This window comes from Protopterus annectens, chromosome 11.part0 (genome assembly GCF_019279795.1).
Source record: "Protopterus annectens isolate FY-2018-M chromosome 11.part0, PAN1.0, whole genome shotgun sequence".
Classification (NCBI taxonomy): domain Eukaryota; kingdom Metazoa; phylum Chordata; order Ceratodontiformes; family Protopteridae; genus Protopterus; species Protopterus annectens.
Window position 1 is genome coordinate 556,010,457 of NC_056745.1, and position 22,256 is coordinate 556,032,712.

Sequence of the window (22,256 nt, forward strand, 5' to 3'; positions counted from 1 at the left end):
ACATATTGGGATTGTTACATTTCTCAAACAGCAGTCAGCTGATGAATAAAGACTTTTTATGGATGGTTGTCAAATATAAGGGCTAGTAAAATTTAATTGCTATACTAATGAAACATTTACACAAGACTTTTTCAATTAGGTGGACTTTGAATACTTTTCAGAAGTCTTTGTAAAAATATAAGGGTTCCAGAAAAGGATCAAAAGTTTCCCATAACTTGCAAGCCTAGTATTGAGAAGGCATGCTCACTGCAGCAAATTAATTTTGATATTTGGAGAGTGAACAGAGGTTGCAGTTAGAGTGTCTTTGCGTGAGCCCTCCTGACAGGAAAATAAAGGATTGTTTCTATAAAAGCTTTTAGAGTAATAAGCTGAACATCAGTTAAGATTTTTACAGTATGGATAAGCCGCCTTTGAAACAGAGCAATGATGCCAAAACAGGAGACCAGGGTTATAAATCTACATATTTTGTTGGAGTGCACCGATAATCAACTAGATGTTTTGAAGTCTTTTGGGTTTCTCATACCATGATGGGAATAGATTCCATTCCTCAATCAAAGTATGATTAAAGTTCACAAAATTAGTGTCGTTTCAATCTTTGATGTTAGCCAGAAGTGCTCTTCCCAGCACCCACAATATGCCCAGAACTGACTCCTTCTGCAATTCATATGGAGTTAAATGAATCAGTAACATATCTAAATATAATTATAAATTCTTCTTTTATATGACCCATTGCTCCTACTACTACTATTGGAACTGTCTGGGTAGCCTTCTTTCACATAGCCCATGTTTCTGCCTGTAAATCCTGAAACTTTATGACTTTGTGTCTCTCTGTATGTAAGACATTGTAGTCACTGGGTGTAGCAATTTCAATGATCAATGCTACTTTTGTTTTCTTTTCATGGACTACTGTAATTGTTTTTCTCACATCTATTTTTTGAATTGTTGGTAACTCCCACTCAAACATAATCTATAAATGAGAACCTCATTACAAGAATAAAACTCTGATCCTCTAACTGTTTAAAATTTTGTATATCTCTCACCTACTGGAAAGATTTAAAGTTAAGAGGCTACCATGTATGTTAACCACCTTAATGTATGTGTTTCCCTTTTTTCAGATGAAATCTCTATTTCTTTCTCAGCCACTAACTTCCAACCTTTCCTGTGTGTATGAGAGAAAAAACATGTACCTGTGTATATATATATATCATTAAACAAATTTCAATTTTGTGATAATTTCACTGTAATAATTTCACTGTATTTACACTTGTTATGTACATTTGGAGCTTTTCTCCCGGGCCTCCACTGAAAATGGACCTGTATCCAGTCGGACTTTCCCTATTAACAAATGTAAAATAAAATAAAATAAAATAAATGGGTGCTCCCATGTAATATAAACATCATTTTCTATAATGCTTTGTGGCTTATGTTTTCAATGCTTCTCAGCTACTTCAGTATTATAATGTTTGCACAATCCGCAATGCTACACTCTTTCCACATTGTTATGCCTTTCAGTATACAGTCCTTCTGCCATTAATGTATCACACACAGAAAAAGATGTTCTATTGTTTCCAATTCTGTTTTACAAAACCTCCATTTGTCTGTTTCTTCCACATGTTCAATGGACTTTGTAAACCAATTTGTAAGAAGTCTACTATCCTGGGCCCTCCAATATTAACCTTTCATCTTTTGGTTTAAATTCACCTCTCCTTAACCATTCCTGCATTTGGTCCTGATGGACATGAGGTTGTTCCAAGAGTTTTCTGTACTTGCAACTATATTTATGCATTTTCCACATTTCTTGCCTTTTCGTTTGATCTTGCCCCATGTGAATACACTGATACATTGTCAGATTGCTCTTTTTGTAAAACTTTTATCACATGTCACATTTATAAGGCTTGTGTCTTTTTCTAATTTCTCCATTCTGACCCAGCTTAATTTCTCGAAATCTTTTGAGTTTCTAATATCATGACAGGAATGGACCCCATTCCTAAGTCAAAGTATGATTAAAGTTCATGAAATTAGTACTGTTTCAATCTTTGATGTTAGCCAGAAGTGCTCTTCACAGCACCTGCAGTGTGCCCAGAACTGATTCCTTCTGCAATTCATATTGAGTTACATGTATCCATAACATATCTAAGTATTATTGTATATTTCCAGCCATGTTGTATATTGTCTTGGATAAACTCGCAGACTTAATAATCTGGTTAGTAACAGATACCACATTCATTATTCATTTTATTTAAAGTACATAAGGTTTATATTATTATGATAGCTACTAAGCAGGGCGGCACCAGTTCAAATGTCACACTGATGGGGAAGGGATGTGAATTTAACATATATACACCATGTTTTACAGGACAATAAACCACACCCTCACCTGATAGAAAGTGTATATATTAGAAAGCTTGTGATTAAACTATTATTTTGTTATTTTTGTTTTTCTTGGATTACTTCTGTATACTTAATATCACTGGAAACAGACTGTCATCCCTGCTTGGATTACTTTTGAATGCTTAGTAATTTTATATAATATTTTAAATTGTATTTTTATTATTTTTTTGACTTAGGATGAGTTTAAGTTCACTTTTTCTACTACCATTATCTGATCCTATTAATATACAGTGATTAACTAGATATACATGAATTGAAAATCTTCTGCACAGATAACCTTCTTACACTGTTTTGCTTAAATTCTTTTTTATATGACCCATTGCTCCTGCTACTATTGGAACTGTCTGGGTATCCTTCTTTCACATTGCCCTTGTTGCAGTGGACTTTGTAAACAATGTGTATGTAGTCCACTATCTCGGGCCACCATTATTAACCTTTCGTCTTTTGGTTTAAATTTACCTCACCTTAACCATTCCTGTGTTTGGTCCTGATCAACATGAGGTTGCTCCAAGAACCTTCTGTACTTGCAACTATATTTATGCATTTTCCACATTTCTTGCCTTGTCATCTGATCCTTCACCTTATATTCTTTATTTTGGTTTTTGGCACATTCATTTGCTGCCGTATTTTTATCTACTTCTGGTTTGATTTTCATTCCGGCTTGACACTGATATGCTTCTGTTAAACTAAGCAGGGAAGTCATCTTAGACTTGTTCTCCTTATGTTTTAAAGCTTTCACTATGTTTGGAACTTATGAGGTCAGCAGATATGCATGCAGTCCTACGATTGCAGAGCTATACATGTAATCAATTTCGAGAAGGCCATACCTCCTTCTGAGCTTGGAATATATAATCTTGGTATACAGTGAGTTTTAGAAATTATTTGATAAGCATGAAGCATTTTTCTTGTTTTCCTGTCCAACTGCTCTAATAAGTTTTGAGGCCAGTCAATCAATCCAAAGTTGTAAGTTGGAACAGGAAGAGCAAATTGGTTTATAGCCTAGACTCTGTTCCAAGATGTCACAGCTGTTTTCAATATTAATTTTAGTCTTCTAAAATATTCCTTATTAAGTGATATTCACATTTGTTAATGTTTTATTGTTGATCCTTCATCATTTCCAAATATTTATACACTCCCTCTTGCTCAAATTTTTAATATCACATTCCTGTCTCAGACTGATATTTGTCAATGCAGAGACTAAATCATCACCAGAAGTTGGAATAAAACCAAGACCTTTCTGAAGCAATGTATAATGAGAAGCTTCCAAATTGAAGCTAGATAAGTTTAAAATACCTCGCTCTATCGTCAGATTACTTTCACTTGCTTGTCCGGACTGTTGTTCTTGCGTTTGTTTGAATGCATTGTTTGTCTTATAGTTGACCTCCCTCTCGAGATTGAACGCTCTTTTACCCTCACTGGTTGATCTAACTGGAAGTGCTTTTGAAAAAGGTTTAATGTCGAATGATGCATTTTTTTAGCATCATTGAGTTTTTTACTATCGCCGCCATTCTCCATTTCTTCCCCAGTCAGGCGTAAGCCGGCATTTGCATCAGCTGTTTGTGATGCAACCGAAGTAGGTGTGGTCGTAACCACACTATCAGATTCTTTAATCAGTGCCGGTTCCCGAAAAGGAGAGCTTATTGATGTTAATTCCGAAAATTCATCAAGAGTGTCCATGGAGGTTTTTTGAACCACAGGTTTTTTACTATTATTGTTTAGAGAAGGCACATCATTCTTCGGCCAAGAAAAGATATGGCCTTTTTGAAAATCTGCCATATCTCGTAATAACTTAGGTTTCTTGGTTGCCTCTAGGCGATCATCAAGTGCATGCAGTCTGTCAAGCATCTGCTGATAAGAATTAAGCATGATGTTAAAGCAGGACATAGCCATAATTTCAGTCTCCATATTCATTATCTCTTCTTTCAATTCTTTCTCATTATTAGAAAAAAAGTCGTTCATAAGAACCATATAGTCAAGGCTTAGTTTGATGTTTAATTGCTGCCATCATTTTAACAAATCTGGATAGGCATTACCATACGAGGGCATTTTTAAAACTCTTAGCCCCCGTGGAACTATGCCCCTATCCAGATAAGCCATAAAGCTAAAATGTTGCCATTGTAGGCGCTTGAATGCACCCACCTTTCTCTCTAGCAGTTGTAACTTCTTACCAAAATCTGCCGAGTTTTCTGTAGCCATAGAACAGGCAGCATCAGTATCCATGGATGGTATGGAGACAAAATGCAATAAAGGATTAACTTCATTTGCCAATAAAAACTTAAGGCAATTTGTGGTTTCCATAGAAAGGCTGCAAAGACTCTCAAGATACTCCCAACGAAACAGCAAATATATTATACTGCAAATTTGAAGCTATATATGCTGTTTCGTGCTGTTATAAAGGTGTATTTTTCTCAACGTTTGTGTTTTGTTTATTGGATACTTGTTGCAGTGCTTCAAATTTGCAGTATAACTTCGGTTGCATCACAAACAGCTGATGCAAGTGCCGGTTTAAGCCTGACTGGGGGAGAAATGGAGAATGGCGGCGATAATAAAAAAATCAATGATGCTAAAAAAATGCATCAATCGACATTAAACCTTTTTCAAAAGCGCTTCCGGTTGGATCAACCAGAGAGGGTAAAAGAGCATTCCGTCTCGAGAGGGAGGTCAACTATAAGACAAACAATGCATTCAAACAAACGCAAGAACAACAGTCCGGACAAACAAGTGAAAGTAATCCGACGATAGAGCGAGGTATTTTGAACTTATCTAGCTTCAATTTGGAAGCTTCTCATTATACACTGCTTCAGAAAGGTCTTGATTTTATTCAGACTGATATTTAACAGTCTTATATCATCTGAGAAAAGTTTTGACCACTTGTTGTGCTTTCACTTCTCCATTTGATGAACTATATAGTTTTAAATCATCCACAAAAAAAAGATAAGTGTTTACACTTTTTTTGCTTTCTAGGAGCCAAATTGTAGCCATGACCTAATCTGTTAAGTAGACAGCTTAATGGGTTAAGGCGAAGAAAAAAAGAGGAGTGGTGACAGAGTCACCCTTAAATATCCCCTTTGAATTTTTATCCCTAGAATAATAATTTGTCCTTTATCATAGCTTAAGTGCAAAGTGGTCTGCCACTGTTTCATGGTCACTGTAATGTCATTGATTAGTCTAAGGTGTATCTTATACATTTGTAAGCAGTCTTTTATCCATAAATGCAGGATGTTGTCAGATACTTTTTTTGTAGTCTGTCCATGCCAACTTAGATTCTTCCCATTTTTACATTTCTTCATTTTTGACTTTTTTAGCAACAAATGATCTTTGTTCCATATGACTTTCTTTTGTTACCCTTATGCCATGGCTGAGTTTTCTTCTAAATGACCATAGTCTCCATTAACATCAATTCCAGTGTATAGTTTATACATTGTGGGAAGGCAAGTTACTGGTCTAAATATTTTAGGATAGCATGCAGGTTTGCTCTTAAGGAGGAGTATTGTTTTTCCGGTTGTTATCAGGTCTGTGTCTGTTCAAGGTGAGCATATACATAGTTTTTAGTCATGGCTAAGTCATCATGTAAAGATATTATTACTTTTAGCCAAAAGTTAGGTTGGGTTGGGAGGGTGGCCTAATGGTTAAGGTATTTGCCTTACAAACACAAAGTGCAGGGTTTGAGTCTCACAAGGGATAATTGGCTAGGCTTAAAGTGGCTCGCAAGGGCAGTTAGCCTAGTACTAATATATGAACCTATAAGTTAGATACTGTATCTGGGCCTGGTGTTTTTCAATTAGGAGCTTTTCTTCATTTTGTTTCAATTTCTCATCCCATTTCATATCCTGTACGTTTGAACTTCCTTTTTTTTTCTTTTACTTCTTCTATCCATTCAGTATCTTTGTTATGTTCCAAAGGCTCTTCATAGATAATTCTCCAAAATGTGTCTATTTCTTCTTTTTTTGGTGGTGTTTCAATTCCTTTTGCCTTGTTTCCGAATTCTGTATAAAACTTTTTGGGTCATCAATAAATTGCTTATTTTGTACTTTTCCTTTATATTTATCTGCTTATCTTCTATGTTTTTCTGCCTGTACTGATATCTTTAGTTTATTGTTTGCAATAATGTACACTAGGTCCTGATCTGTTCTGATACTGGGCATTGCTTTTGTCACATTTATCTTTCTAAGTATTTTTGTTGATCTGTTCCCTCTTCTGTATTCTTCTAACAGTGACACTTCTTGTCTTAATTGTTTTATAGTTTTATCTGTTTGATACTTCCATGATGGCATTTAGTTTCTCCCATTTCTTTCCCTTACTGCCCTGTGTTTTTGTGGTAAAGCTATTTGTTATTAATTTAGCTGTACAGTAATATATCCTATTTACCTCAGTTATATCACATTAATTTCTGTGAACAGCCCTGATTACTGTGTTCATTTGTTTTATCAAACTTCTAACATTTTGGTTCTTATTACTTTGTTTTTCTTAGGTGGTTTGGGCTATTATAGTGAAAGTATATTGTAGTTGAAACATACAGATCCCTTTGCCAATGGAGATGAAAAGTGTGATCAGTTTATTGACTTTTCTTTTAATAAATCGAATGTGGTAGGAGAATGTTAGAATTTAATCAAGGTAAAACATTAAATAACTAAACAAAAATTGCACCATATAGATAAACTCCATAGGGTCCAACAAAGCAATCACCAATTACAAAATGTAAAGTATTTAATAAGGTGAAACACCAGTAACATAAAATAATTACAGCTTTGCACTTTAATTCTAATATCAAACAGACTTATTCAGACCTGTAAGCAGAACATATGCAATGTATTAATATAACCTAAAAAGCAATATGGTAGCCTTAAAGGCATATTACTTATTTAAATAAACATGAGTAGTGGAGTAAAATATTGCAAGAATTTGATAAAAAACAGTTAAATAGAAACTTTTCTGAGAAAGCCTTTCAGTAATCTTCAACAGTTGCCCAATTGCAACACTCTGGAGGCAGTCAGGGAGTGCGTATATATGCACCTTCAAGCCTGGCACAGAACAACTTCAGATTCCTGTGTACTAAAAGTAATATCCAGAGGCAATTCAATTCCTTTTTCTCTACCACCTCAGAAAAAGAAGAAAGTCTCCAGTATTCCACCCAGTCAATGGGATTCAGCAGTCAGGGAAATTTCAAAGCTGCTTGTAAAAATAGTCATCCAAGGGATCCCCAACACCTGATAGAATTTGGAGTCTATTCCAGGTTTTTACAGTACCAAAGAAAACTGGGGACTCCAGGCCCATTTTTTATCTCAGATGGTCACAGTACACTCCATTTCAAACTGTTCTGAGGAAGGACAATTGGATGTGTTCCATAGATCTCTAGGGCACCTACTATCACATCAAAATAGCAAAGCACTCCAGGAGATTTCTCCAGTTTCAGCTGGGAGCCAAACACTATCCATTCAGAGTACTGCCATTTGGTCCCAGCACAGCCCCTAAGGTGCTCAGCAAGATCATGGCAGTGGTAGCAGTGTACCTGAACCTGTTGGGGATCTAAGTCTTCCTGTACCTCGACAATCAGCTTCTCACTGCTTCTACTGAGCATCTGCTGATACGGCACCTGGATCATTTACTCCAGTTGCTTCTGGACTTCACAATTTATGTAAATCTACCAAAATGCCAAATATCTCCAACACAGAGTATATAGTTCATAGGATACCACCTAGACAACAAACTAGAAATAGTCAGCCTTCCCTACTCTAGAGTTCTGTCACTTCATCTCACATCTTTTCATCTACTTAATCACTCATCACCATCTGTGATGTTACTTCTGCATCTTTTAAATCTCATGGCATTCACAATACTGATGGTCCCTTTAGCCAGACGCTACATTAGAGTACTGCAATGGGCTTTAGCATACAGTAGTCTCATTCCATTCACCCTTAACATTCAAAAATATGAATCACGCAGATTTGCAAGCAACACATTGCTTAGTGGATAACATCCATGAATGTGACCCATGGTTGCCATTTCCAGGTGGATTTGCTGATTGTAACAGTGACCATGGATGCTTTCCCTCTAGGGTGGGGGAGGAGCATTTAGAAGGGAGAATGGCCCAAGGTACATGGTCATCACTAGAGGTCAATCTTCACATCAATGTCTTGGCGTTGAGAGTGGTCCTCTTAGTGTTGCAGGCATTTCAGGACCTCCTCCCGAAGGGTGTGATTTTCATAGAAATGAACAACATGTCAGCAAGCAAGATGGAACACATTCTACTCCTGTGTGTCAAGAGTATGGCAATAGGCAGTGTCTTCACAAATGCTTTCTGATTGCAATGCACATCCTGGAGGTTATCCAATGTACTTGAGGACAAACTGAGCAGAATAGTTCTGATGCCTCATGTGTGGTCTCTCACTCCTACAGAGGTGCATGTAATTTTCAGTCACTGGGGTCAACCTTGCTGTGACCTCTTTGCATCCTATCTAAATAACAAATACAGCAGATACTTTGCCCTAATCCCTCTACAAAGACAGTCATCAAGGGATGCGCTGGTCCACAAGAGGCCCCTGGGCCTCCTGTATGCCTTTCATCCTTTACCCCAATGAAAAAATAATCCTAATACATACAGAAAGCAAGACAGTGCAAGGCCATGATGACCCTCATTGCCCCCTTTGGGCCAGGAAAGACATGGTTCCCCTACCTATGGCCTCTACTAGTAAATCCCCCATGGATGTTGAATCATTATCCAAACCTGCTGAATTACCCAACCGGAATGCCTCCTCTGGACCAGAAGTCCATGACGTTAAATACATGGCTCCTCCAATTTTGAGCATAGCCAGAGACAACAGGCTTTCTCCAGCAGTACTCAATATTCATTCTACTTCACAGAAGCTGTTGACTAGAAAACATTATCAGAGTAAATGGAAGAGATTTTCTGTTTGGGCCTATTCCAAAGGTCTGGACCCATTTTCAGCACCTGATCCATCCACGCTAGAATTTTTATCTGATCTTTTTGATAAAGGTTGCAGCTCTGGCACCATCAAGGTACAATTGGCTGCAATTTTGAATTTTCATGTTGGATGTAAAAATATCCCAGTATCTTCTCTAAACTTTTCAAAAGCCTTTCTGAAAGGTGCTTTTCTTTTGAGACCTCCCATTAGAGACCCAGCAACTCTAACTCATGCTCCATTTAAACCTGCTTCCACTGCAGATCTAAAATTACTTACTTAGGTTCATAGGTAGGTACTAGGTTATCTGCCCAAGGGCATTTATAAGCCTAGCCAGAATGTGTTGGCTTTTGCCTCCCCTTTAAATTAGTTTCCTGGGCCTCTGTCTAGCAGGGCCACCGAAGTGATCCCAGGGGTAAATTTACGATTTCCCATCCACTCGTCAAGATTTCTCTTGAAGAGAGTCAGCGAGGTGCTCTGCCTAACATAAACTGGGATTCCATTCCAGAGCAAGGGAAGTCTCTGGGACAGGAATCTATCCCTCCAACATGTCCTGTTTATTGTTGTGCTGAGGTTTAGTTCACTGGAGCATGTGGCTCTAAGAGATTTGGTTCTCTTGAGGTGGAGCATGTTCATTAATTCCGGGTTGGACATGGCCTTATACGTCAGGCAGAGATCACGTCTGAGCAAGTGGTAAGCAACATAGTAGAGCTGGAGTTTCTTTAGTCGAGCTGCATAGGGCATCTCTTTGAGGTCCATGATCCTCTTGGTGAGGTACTTCTGTGGTCTTTCCAGCTATTACAGGTGTCGAGTAAGGTGCATTACAAATGGGGCACTGTACTCTATTATGGGCCTAATGGGTGATGAGTAGAGGGCCACAATGACCTCTCTTGATCTAGAGGCGAACCCTCTTGTGATTAGGTGGGCTACATAGAAGGAATTTCTAACCACTTTGGCAATGTGATTATCAAAGGAGAGGTTGCTATCTACCTGGGTCCCCAGGTCCCTAATTACATCTTCCGTACTTAGTGGATTACCACCTATGTGATAATTCGTGGGCACTTTGTTTTTCCCAAAGGGGAAGACTATGTATTTTTTGGCATTAAGCTTGAGGCCATGGTTTTGACACCAGGTATCTGTCTCTGTAAGACCCTTCTGGAGGATGTCTGTGTCTGCCGGGGAGTCGATTATGGCCCGCAGTTTGCAGTCATCTGCGAACTTGGTCAGCCATAGTCCTCCCGTGCTTGCCTGTACCTCAGAGAAGTACATACCAAACAGGAGGGGTCCCAGGACTGAGCCCTGTGGGAAGCCACTTGTAACTGGTTTAGAGTCGGACATGGCACCCGCAACTCTGACATGTTCTATCCGTGAGCCAGTTGGCCACCCATCTCGTGACATAGGGATTAATGTTCAAGCTGGTGAGCTTATCTATGATGCCAGAGTGGGGAATGGTGTTGAAGGCCTTAGCAAGGTCCAGGTAGGCTGTGTGGACTACCTTTCCTTCATCTATGGCCTTGGTAACTGTTTCAAAGAAGTCAACTAGATTTAGGAGGCAGGATCTGCCTTTAACAAAGCCGAATTGGGTAGGGTCCAGTGTCTGGAGGTTCCCAATGTCTCTTTTTATGAATTCCATGATGATTCGCTCCATAGCTTTGCAGACCAGGCTAGTCAGGCTTATAAGGCGATAGTTCCCAGGGTCTGCTGTGGCACCACCTTTGTGGAGCGGGATGACTGTTGCTGTATGCCACTCCTTGGGTACATAGCCTGTGGTAAGGCTGAGTCTGAACAGTGAATTTAGGTGAGGGTTTAGTTCCTTTTGGAGCTTGTGTAAGACGCAGCCTAGGACACCATCCAGTCCCATTGATGCTGTGTTCTTAGCTTTGGAGAGAGCTGTTTTTACCTGGGTGTCCATGATGTCTGGGGCTCTGCATTCTTCTGGGATGGACATGGGCCCTTTTGGGGGTGTGGGGGGGTGAAGTTTGCACTGAACTTGTCAGCCAGGATGCTGGCAATGTCAGTTGGTTCAGTGTATTTTTTGCCATTTTGCACTAGCTCAGAGCATATCTGAGAGTTGCCACCTAGATTTTTGACATAGCTAAAGAAGGCTTTGTGGTTATCTTTAGAGTCCTTGGCAATTTTTCTTTCGAAACTGACCTTGGATGATTTTATAAGGGATTGTAGTTTCTTGCTAATATTGGTCAGTGATGCTTTCGCCTTTTGGGATTTTGCTCTGTCTTGTAGTAGTTTCCTCCTTCTATTGTGTAGCGTATTTATGGCCGGGGACCACCAGACTGGTTTCCTCTTTTTGGAGGAGTGAGTTTTGGCTTTACTTGGGATGGCTCGATCCATGCATCCCTGTAGATGCTCATAGAATGCACTTGTAAAGGATTCTGCAGTTTGGGTAGCATTATCCTTTAGCAAGGGGGCTTTGAAACTTTCCACCTCGGTCTTGAGAAGTGTGAAGTTGGCTTTTGAAAAGTTTTTCACAGTGGTTTCCTTGACTGGGGTTGGGGTCAGGATGTGGATGTCCAGTGTGATTAGTTTATGATCTGATCTTACCAGTGAGGGGTTTACCTCTGGTGTGGAGCACTGATTCCCCATGTTGGTGATGATCAGGTCCAGTATGTTGTCACCTCTTGTGGGCATGGTGACCAGCTGTTCCAGGGCATTTGAGTTTATAAACTCTAGGAAGCATTGGGCAAAGGAGTTTGTACTTGAGTAGTTATCCCAGTCAATGTTTGGGTAGTTGACATCTCCCAATATCATGGTGTTAGGTAGAACTTTTATATTTTCCAATGTTCTCAGGAATGCTGAGTGGGGGTCCTGAGACAAGGTAGGTGATCTGTAGCAGGCTATGATCTGAAAAGCAGCTTTGCCCACTGTTAGTTGCACATGGAAGATCTCCGAGGCCTCGTGCTGTGCTACTAACCTGGAGGTGTGGGTATCCTTTATGAAAATGGATATACCCCCACCTTTTGTATTTCGGTCTGGGTTCTGTGGCCGAAAATTATGGTATGAGTTGTAGCCTGGTAGTGCTGAGGTGCTCTCTGGAGCTTTGAACCAGGTTTCTGTTACTGCACAGATATTGGTTTGCTCCATGCTAAGGAGTGCCTCGAGGCATGCATTTTGAGGTTTAGACTTCTGGCATTGAGTAGCATTACCCTCAGTTTCTGGTTTCTTGTGTTGTTTATGGAGGTGGGTTTGTCTTTTGAGCCTTGCCTAAAAAAGGCACTATGGGGGTGACAAGAGCCTTGGCCAGTATTCAAAAGCCTAAGGGTTACAGGTGCAAGCCATCTCTGGTGAAGCAGCGTGGCTTGTTGAGCATGTCATCCCAGGCTGACAGACACTGGATCCCCTTTGACCGACACCAATAGCTTAGCCAATTGTCAAAACTGATAATTTTTTCTTCGTACTGTGGCATCATTCTTGGTGAGGGCAAGATGCTACTCAGGGTCAGGGTCAATCCGGCCTGGGCTACATGATCAGAGAGCTCCTCTATGTCTCTTTTCATGTAGTCCAGGGAGGTATGTCTCAAGTCATTCACACCAACATGTACAATGACAGAGTCATATTTGTACTTGTTTTGGAGTGACCTGAGTGCTTGTGTTATGTGGCGGATCCTGGCACCTGACAGGCAGCTTACAGTAATCTTCTCCTTGTTCAGTCTAGTGAGTGGGACATCAGTGTGCCTGACAATAGAGTCACCTATTACTAGTGTATTGGGTGTGTTGTTGTGCCTTAAGGGCTGTGGTTGCATGGCACACTGACTTTGTGAAGTATGTGATACATGGTTGTTGTTTGAGGGTGGAGGTTGCTTGGATGTCTGCTTTGGAGGTCTCTGCTGCTTAGGCAGATTTTTATTTAGAGCCTCCGAGTATCTTTTTGTGTATTTATGTGTGGTGTTTGCTGGTGCATGTATGACTGTTTTATGTGAAACTGGAAGTGTGGTGCAAGTGTTTCCCTTCTCCTCCGGGCTGGCTGTTCCAGCCTTGGGTTGAGAGAGCTTGGCCTCTAGTTTGGCTGTATAGTTGCATCTCTCACATACCTTTGTGTTTGTTGGAAGGAGGAGAGGGTTGTCCGTGTACATGAGGCATTTGTAACATTGCCTCAATATTCCCAGATTCACTAGCTGGACTGGAGAGTAAACCTGAAACTGCCCTTTGGACATGCCTTTATGGGTAACTGAACTGGTTTACTGATTGCCCAGTAGGGATGAAATAGGGATCCTTGTACTTTTGTATAGTAAAGGGGGAGGTGTTGTGTTAGTGTTTATTAGTGCTTACTGAGAACTTGGAGCAAGTGCTGGGCTGTAAAAGGATAGTTAGACTGCTTAATTTGAGCTTTTGAATAGTTCTAAGGGAAAAAATTGAAGAGCAGACTTCTTGGAGCCTGGAATAGTTTAACCCTAGCTAACTGGCGTTGCTCGGTGAGCAAAACCGCTCAAAGTTCCGCAAAGGTGTGTTTTAAGGCAGGGAGATGAAAGAGATAGGAATTAGCCCAAAACAGCCAATAAACTACAAGTTGCTGGGCTGTGACCACTCCTCCAGGGACAGATAGGCTGCTCAAAGCTCCCCATTCTTACTGGTGAACAGAGAAACTTCCTCCTATCCAAGTAAGGATATGGGCAACACAGGAACTTATACCACAGTCCTGAATTCAGTAGAACCTGAAAACTGGACTAGACTAGCTTAGAAAAGGCGGGAAACAAGATTTTTTTTGTTTGTTTTTTTTCTTTTTAGACAGAGATACAAGGAACTATCACAAAAACACTTTAAATGCTTATATCAGGCTAGAGCACTTTAGTGTGTAGCCTACAACAGATAAACAGCACAAAAATGACTTTAAATGAGTTAAATAAGTGCTAACAGCAAAAAAAAAAAGAGTTTTAGTATGCAGAAAAACAATTGCGAAACAATTTTCTTAGTGGCAGTGACATCAGCTGGATGAATCTCAGGGCTACAGGCCCTCACTTCTAAGCCTCCATATCTAGTACTCAACAAAGACAGAGTTTCCCTTAGAGCTAAAGCATCCTTTATACATAAACTGGCAAACAAACTTACTTTAAATCAGTCAGTACATTTGCCTGTGTTTTTCCAAGGTATTGGGAAAGAAAGAGAATACTTACTGCATATGTTAGATGGTCATAGGTAGCTCAGATTCTATAGCCAGAGGACAAAATAATTTAGAAAGGACAATCATTTGTTCATTCCTTTTTCCTAATACAAAGATGGGAAAGGCAGTTACTAAGGTTAGTTTATCCAGATGAGTCTTAGATTGCATTTTTTTTTGTATATAATAAGAAAAATTTACCCTTACTGGGTAAACCTAAAGGTCATTCAACCAAAGCAGTTTCTACCTTCCCAGCATTTATCAGAGGTTTATCTGCTGATGGCATTTATGCCTGAAACATACCTTTGTGTCTCACTATAAGCTGGACTCTTAATCTAGATCACGTTCCTTATTTGGCTCCTCCATACTCAGGAAAGTCCTTTCTTGATACCACCCAGTTTGACAGCCTGAAATTTTGTTCTATACATTTGAAATGGAGAAAAATAGACAACATTGGATAAGTAAGTTATGCGCTTAACATAATGTTAGCTACATGTTATCGGATTTTCATCTGGTTCAAACTCCCTTCCTCCTTCCCCCTTCCAGGTTGTCACATATGGCTTTGAGATGATTGAGTAGGCCGTTTATTCCCTGCCTGTGTGCAGTTATGTAACACTGTACTCACTCTTCCTCAACAGGTCTGGTCTATGTAAATTAGGGATTAATTCCTAGCACACAACCTTTTAGGTAAAATGTCCTCATATTTCACAGAGATGGGAGGGTAAACTCAATCTGAGCATCTATGACAGAGCCTAGGGAATTATGGATAGGATAATGAAGCTTCAAAGCCAGTGCTGAGGTTGGATCTGGACACATAAGTTTGAACTGGCTAAAAATCAGACAACATGGATCTGACTTTATGGTAAGTACATACTTTTTGTTTATTTATTTGTGTTTTAGACTTGCCTATTAGTTGGTAGTGGAGGGTTAAGAATAGATAATGGTCTGTTTGTTTGAAGGACGGATAGAGTTAAAAAAAGAGTAAAGGAAATGTGTGTGGGCGGGGTTAGGAATTGGGATAGAGTAGAGACAAGAGAATACAAAGAAAGCAAAACATTATGGGAGTTTTCTGACCAGTACAGAACCCAAAAAGAAAAAAATGTTATGGTGTTTATTTAATACTTTGCTATTTATTAATTCAGCTAATAAGTCTTTTCAGTTGTTGTTTAAAGGCTGCATTAGTAGCCTTCATCTGTACTTTGAGAATGTAGGAGCAGCAGGAAGCATGGAGCAAGAGAGCAGAACAAGTGGAAGATAATCTACTGCAAGTGAGCAGAATGAGTGGAAGATCATTTTTATTTATTTACATTTGTTGAACAGGACAGTCTGACTGGATGTAGGTCCGTTTTCAGCTGTGGCCCGAGGAGAAAAGCTCCACATTCAAATGTTACAGACAATTGTACACTTTGAGAAATATATCATTTAAAAATTATAGCTTTAGTTAAAGCTTAGAAACATAATACTAGATTAAGACAAAAGTAGTAAAAAAGCTGTAGAACATAATTACAAGTTTAAGCATAGATTACAGATGTAGTACATGGTTACAGATGCAGAACATAATTTGTCAGTAGACAGCAGATCTACTGCAAGTGAGCAGAATGAGTAGAATATAATCTACTGCAAGTGAGCAGAATGTGTGGAAGATAATCTATCAGTTTGTTAACAAACTGGTAAAGAATAGCTGGCAAAAGACCATCTGCCCTAGCACTCCCAGTGGTAAACTAACAATAGAGATGGACCCAAGAAAACATCTGCCTTAACACTTCCAGTGATAAGATAACAATAGAGCTGGATCCAAAGGACCATCTGCCCTAGCATGCCCAGTGGTAAGATTACAATAGAGATGGACCCAAAGGACCATCTGCCCTAGCACTTCCATTGGTATGCTAACAATGGAACTGGACCCAAAGGACTATCTGCCCAAGCACTCTCAGTGGTATGCCAACAATGAAGCTGGACCCAAAAGACCATCTGCCTTAGCACTCCCACTGGTAAAATAACAATGGAGCTGGACCCAAATATAGTGCTACAAGTAGTTTAGCTGGCACAGCTTATAAAGAAGTGCAGATTGTTCAGGATGGTGGACCTATGCCAGGCAAGGAGGATTCTCCTTAATTGTTTGGAATAATTATTTCAGCGTCTTACTTTGCATGTTTTGAGGTTGCATGTGGACTTGTATTGTCTGTTCAACCTTCTCAAACTAAGCTGGATGAAGTACATGAAGGTGCTGACAGTTTGGTACTGGATGGTAGTACTAATCCAACAATGAGAATTAACCCTGACCTTGCTGCATATGCTTTTAGGAGGCAAAAAGCAATTTTGTTTTGCTTATAAGTTAAGAAAATAAGGCAATAATTAGATGCATAGTGAGCTAGTATGTCAAAGAAGGCAAAGATTGCATTTTGAAAGTAGACAGTACACCTATGTTGCAGAACAGTAAAATGCTCATGATAAAATACTGACTGATTTGAACTAAAAAAAAGGGACTGTAAAACCCATTTCTGAGGTGAATTATACAGTTAAAGTAACTGGCATACCATGGGATGACAAACAGCGTTTCATGCAATAAATGACTAAATAACAATTGAGTTGAATTCAGCTGGCAGCCCAATAAAACACTCAGTGAGGAAAATTAATAAATCAACTTTTGATAAAAATGCAAGATGTTCCTTTCAGTAACTGACTAAACTAAGAGAGCATTTTAAAGATGTTTACAATCCAAGGAAAGTACTACACTTAGACTCAGCACATTAAATTCACTGCTTTTCATCAGTAGAAAGTAAAAAAGCTGAAGAATTGTAATAAATCTTGCATACCTGTAAACTACTACAAAGAAGTCATACACTTCTGTGTTAATCGAACACCATATACACACTCACTTAGGGCCTAATCTGCAATATATAACTTATATTGTGGTTAATACACCTTATAGTAAAAACTTATCTCTGCCTTATATGAAAAGTGGTGTCTCAATCAAAGCTTATTACTTTAGGCAATTTCTCATATATGCTCATATATGCATCCTAAAAACTGATGTGATGAAATACACTTCTTGCAATGACTTCTATGGGAAAAGTGATTTTGTGTGTGTGTGTGTGTGTGTGTGTTGGACTGGAATGGAATTTATTGTTAAGGGTGCATTTTGTATGTGTACTAGAGTACCTTGTGGCTACTCAGCAAAAGCTTATAAGTAGTTAAAAAGTTTGCATTTTTTACTGAAAACAATCTGATTTGTTTTTCATGAGCACAAATAACTTTGAGGGATGAAAATATATGCTAGGAGTTGTAAGGATCATACTAACCATTATGGTGAATGGTGGAGAGGTGTCAACCTTATCTACCAAATGTAATAAAAACTGCAGGTGATGCAGTACACATACATCCAGTTAAGCTTGGCCTGTAATCATTGACCATTCCCTTACTCCTTCAACCTTTTGCTAAATGGTGAAACTAAACCGGTGTGAATATATCATATTCAGTGAGAAAATATTTAGAAGATCTGACAAATATGCATATTACAGAAAAGCAGTTTTGCAGTAACTGTTTGCAATATGAAACTTAACCTTAAATGCATACTGTTAGATTTTATTCTTTTGACATTGTTAGAAAATGAATGGTATGCATGAGTAGGTAGCAATATGTGGCAAGCTTTTCATTTCATATCCCTCTTAGTTACACTTGTATAACATCAAAGCTGCAAGTATTCTGTTCACAGATATAACAGAATAAAATCATATTGTCAGGCTTCACTTTCCATCTCATGTTTTCTGGTGTCACATAACTTCATTTAAATAATATTGTGTATTCACTAGCATAATTTAGATTAATTCTTTTATGATTTCCTGTTCATTAACAATGAAATGGCTGAGGATTTAAATTTATATTTTATGCTTCCTAACTCAGACCTATAGAAAATTCAAACTCTATCAATACTGTCTCAAAATTTTTAAATTATAAACTAAACTTAGGGAAATCCTCAGTTTTTCCTGTTAACTCTTTTTGTCAATTACCAACTTATACACTATCAACAGAAATCAAAGTTAATCACTCCCTGCAATACTTAGCAATATCCTTCCTTCAGGACAATAAACAATTCTATCTAAACAATATTACAATGCTTTGGTCCAATATACAACAGGATCTTACTAGGTGGCCAAAACTCCAACTCTCATTTCTTGCCAAAGTAGCAATTATTAAAATGAACATCTTACCAAGATTACTCTATGTTCTAAATGCTTCCAATATAATACTATATAGCAAAGTTTTTAAATCACTTCATTCCTCTTTATCCAAATTTCTATGGTTTCCTAAATCAATCAAAAATTAATTATAAAAAACTGACATCCGAAGGATAATGGTGGCCTGGGTATCCATGATTTTAAACTATACTACAATATCATTAATTGTAATAGAATGTTAGTAATCTCTGACTATGTTCCAAAAAGAACAACTTGGTCTCCAACTTGAATAAAATTATTTTTCAACTATATTAAAACATTTAACCTCAACCCTAAGGCTCTTCCCTTTCTTAATAAGGAGAATTTGAAAGCTACTAAAATACATGTAGCCATAAACATAAAATAACTAACTTACAAAAACTTTTTAATCTTTAAAATTATCTTGTGCCTTTAATACATTGCAACCAATTCATCTTAACCCAAACTTTAAACTAAATAATAAAATGATTAACTTGGACAATTATCCCTTTCTTAAAGAAAAATGTTTGACTTTTTCCTCTTCAAAACCAATCTATTATGGAAATCAGACTACAGATGAATTTTCCCAAAAGTTATACTATTATTTTAAGACAAATTAGGGAATTATGTTCTAACATCTTAGAAGATCCCAATTGAACCTCAAATGACATAAATGCTTGCAAAACTATATGGAACCTGCTTTCACTGAAGGGAAGAATGATCTCTAACTCATATAAATGCATCCTTTCAATTAAATCCCCAAATCATGCAATATTCTCAAAATATTCTAAAGATCTAGATCCATCAGTTTCAACCAATCAAATAACCCACTCTATCCAAATAACTTCATAATGTATCCTCTTTAAAAAAAACTTAATTACACTCAACTTATGTTATTAAACAGTGCTTATTTTACGCCAACTATATTAAGCTAAATTTATCCCGCAGCTTCTCATGTATGCTCATATTGTGACAATCAAGAGGTTGATCTCATTAATATTTTTTGGAGCTGTAAATGCTCCTTTAAACTTTTGTGTTCACTAAGAATTCAATTGGAAAAAATGGGGTGCAAGAAAACAACACTATCTGGGAAATTTACTCTTTTTATATATTCCCCTACCTGGGCTGTCAAAGTTAGACACATATCTTAACACCTTTTACCCTAATCAAATTTTATATTACACTAAACTGGAAAGATAAATCATCAGTCTCATGGACTGGATTTAAACAAATAGCTACTAAATACTTATTAGCACACAAATACTTAATCTACAGTCAAAAACTATGTTCGCATTTTGTTGAATTTTGTGATACGTTACTTGATTATATTCTACATTAATGTAAATATTGTATCTTCATTTATGGGCAAATGGCACATTTGTATATAGTTACTTGTTATGTATGTTATTATCTATACATGTTTTTGAATAATTGTTTTTTACTGTGTTGTTGATATTATTGTGTGGCTTAAGTTCTGAAAAAGATTAAAAAAAAGTATACACTTCGATCTATTGCAAAGTCAGCACCTAATCCAATTCCTCATATACAATTAATGTTACATAAATCATTTCATACTTGTCAGAGTGAATAACACATATGAAGACATTTTCTTTTCAGCTATCTAAAGTGAGAAAAAAGTAGATTTTTATCTGAAGATTATAAACCACTTATCTACCCACCATGTTAACACAAGCCTTAGAAAGAATGCATAAAAGAACCTGAATTTTAACTCATTAGAGTCCTGAAATCACATGCTATTTGAAAGAAGAATCTCATGAACTTATTTTGAATTCTCATGAGTTAAGAATAAGTGTTTTACAAAATATGAAAAGAGAATAACAGGATATTGCCTCAGGTAATATGTTTGCCAGTTCTGACCAAGAATGTGGATTAATTTTCAAATGTTTAACAAATGCTAGTATTTATAATTACAATTATGCTAGCTACAGCACTTTATTTACTAATTTATGAAGCATTTATTTGATAATTGGATAATATTAATTAGTCAATACATTTCATAAAATAAATCCATTTTCATTTTAAAATGAAACAATGGTTAGTGGTATAGATAATTATTGGTCTGTCTTATGAAAGAAATCAGCTTTTTGTTGTAATAACTAATTAAATTATGCAAAGTGCCTTCTTTCTTTCAATGCCCCAGACTTGTGTAAATAGACAGTCTCTCACACAAAGTGTTCTAATTTCCTTATGGAGCAGTAACTAATGCCCACAGTATATAAGTTATTTCCAAGTAAACTCTCTTCTCCCTCTATATTTTTGTAGGATGATATCCATATTTCCTAATGTATAACCACAGTGGTTCTTTTCACAACACTCTACCCAAAACTGATGATCTAGACACACAATAACCTCTATGAGAGGCCAGCCTCTATGAATTTGTATGGCTTTAACCCTCTATCTTTTACACACATAATTATACAGTTGGTTCACAAATGCCCCACTAGCTGTTTGTTGGCAGAGCAGAAAAAACAGTTTATGAAAGTGATACCATCATTATCATAATAATCATCAACCCCTCCGTTTCCCCATTTTTACATGGGGTCAGGGTGTCAACTTTGACCACCCCTATTGATTCAGACCAGCTGTCTTGCCTTCTTCAACAGTCTTACCTGATCTTAATGCATACTTTTTGTCATGCCTGAATGTGGGAGATTTACTTTCATAGATCCTCATTTCCTCTTGCCATCTTACTGTCCCTTTCAAATAGTCTTCTCCAAATGATGTTCTGCTTTCCTATACAACTGCTTGAATCACTGTAATCTATTCTTGTTCCATTGTTTTGTACACCTTACTTTTCAACTTCTTTGACATTCTTCTGTTACAAACTACGCCTGGTACTCTGTGTCAGTTGGCTGCATCTCCTCTGATTCCAGCTTTGATTTTCTCATTCTTATTTCTCTTCTCCTCAACCACCCTTCCCAGAGACTTGAACCTTTTAACTTGTTCCACTATTTCTCTGCTATTTCAGTTTTTTCGCTTCTTCTAATTTCTCCCATTTGCTACCATGACAGCTTTGCCTGTGTTCCATTTCATCCCATGTACTTTCAGTTTTGCATTCCATTCCCCTCTCATTTGCAGAAATTCCTTTTCATAGTTTGCTTGTAATGCCACATACTCTGCATACAACAGCTTTGTTAATCCTTCATTTCCAATCTGTTTGCTAGGGTAGTCCATCACTAGTATGAACAGCAATGGGGTCAGTATTGAACTCTGATACACACCTACTCCCACTAGGCACCTTTCTCCAAGTCCAAACACTAATTGTATTTGTATCTTTATGTCCTTGCACATAGTCTGCACTAATACTACAAGTGTTTCAGGGACTTTGTACTATCACAGCACTTCTCAAATCAACTTTCTTAGCACCTTGTTATATGCTTTTACCAAGACTAGGATTACTATGTTGGAATCTTTCCTCATTTTTAACTTTTCTGAACTCTTTGAGTCACTGCAAAGATCAGGTCAGTTGTGCTGCATCCTGATCTGAATTCAGACTGTTAATCTCCCATTTTACTGTCTAGTTCTCTGCATATTCATTTACCAGTCACCTTTTCCAATACTTTCTTGCAGTGTAACAGAAGTCTGGTATAGTTGGGAATGTCCCTCTGTTACTGTGCAC

General features: G+C 37.8%; 1 protein-coding gene across 1 annotated transcript in view; it reads left to right on the plus strand.

Annotated features, from left to right (window-relative positions):
• Positions 1–22,256, plus strand: part of PTPRQ (protein tyrosine phosphatase receptor type Q) — a 4,272,575-nt gene that overhangs the window by 1,061,760 nt on the left and 3,188,559 nt on the right. The window lies entirely within an intron of this gene.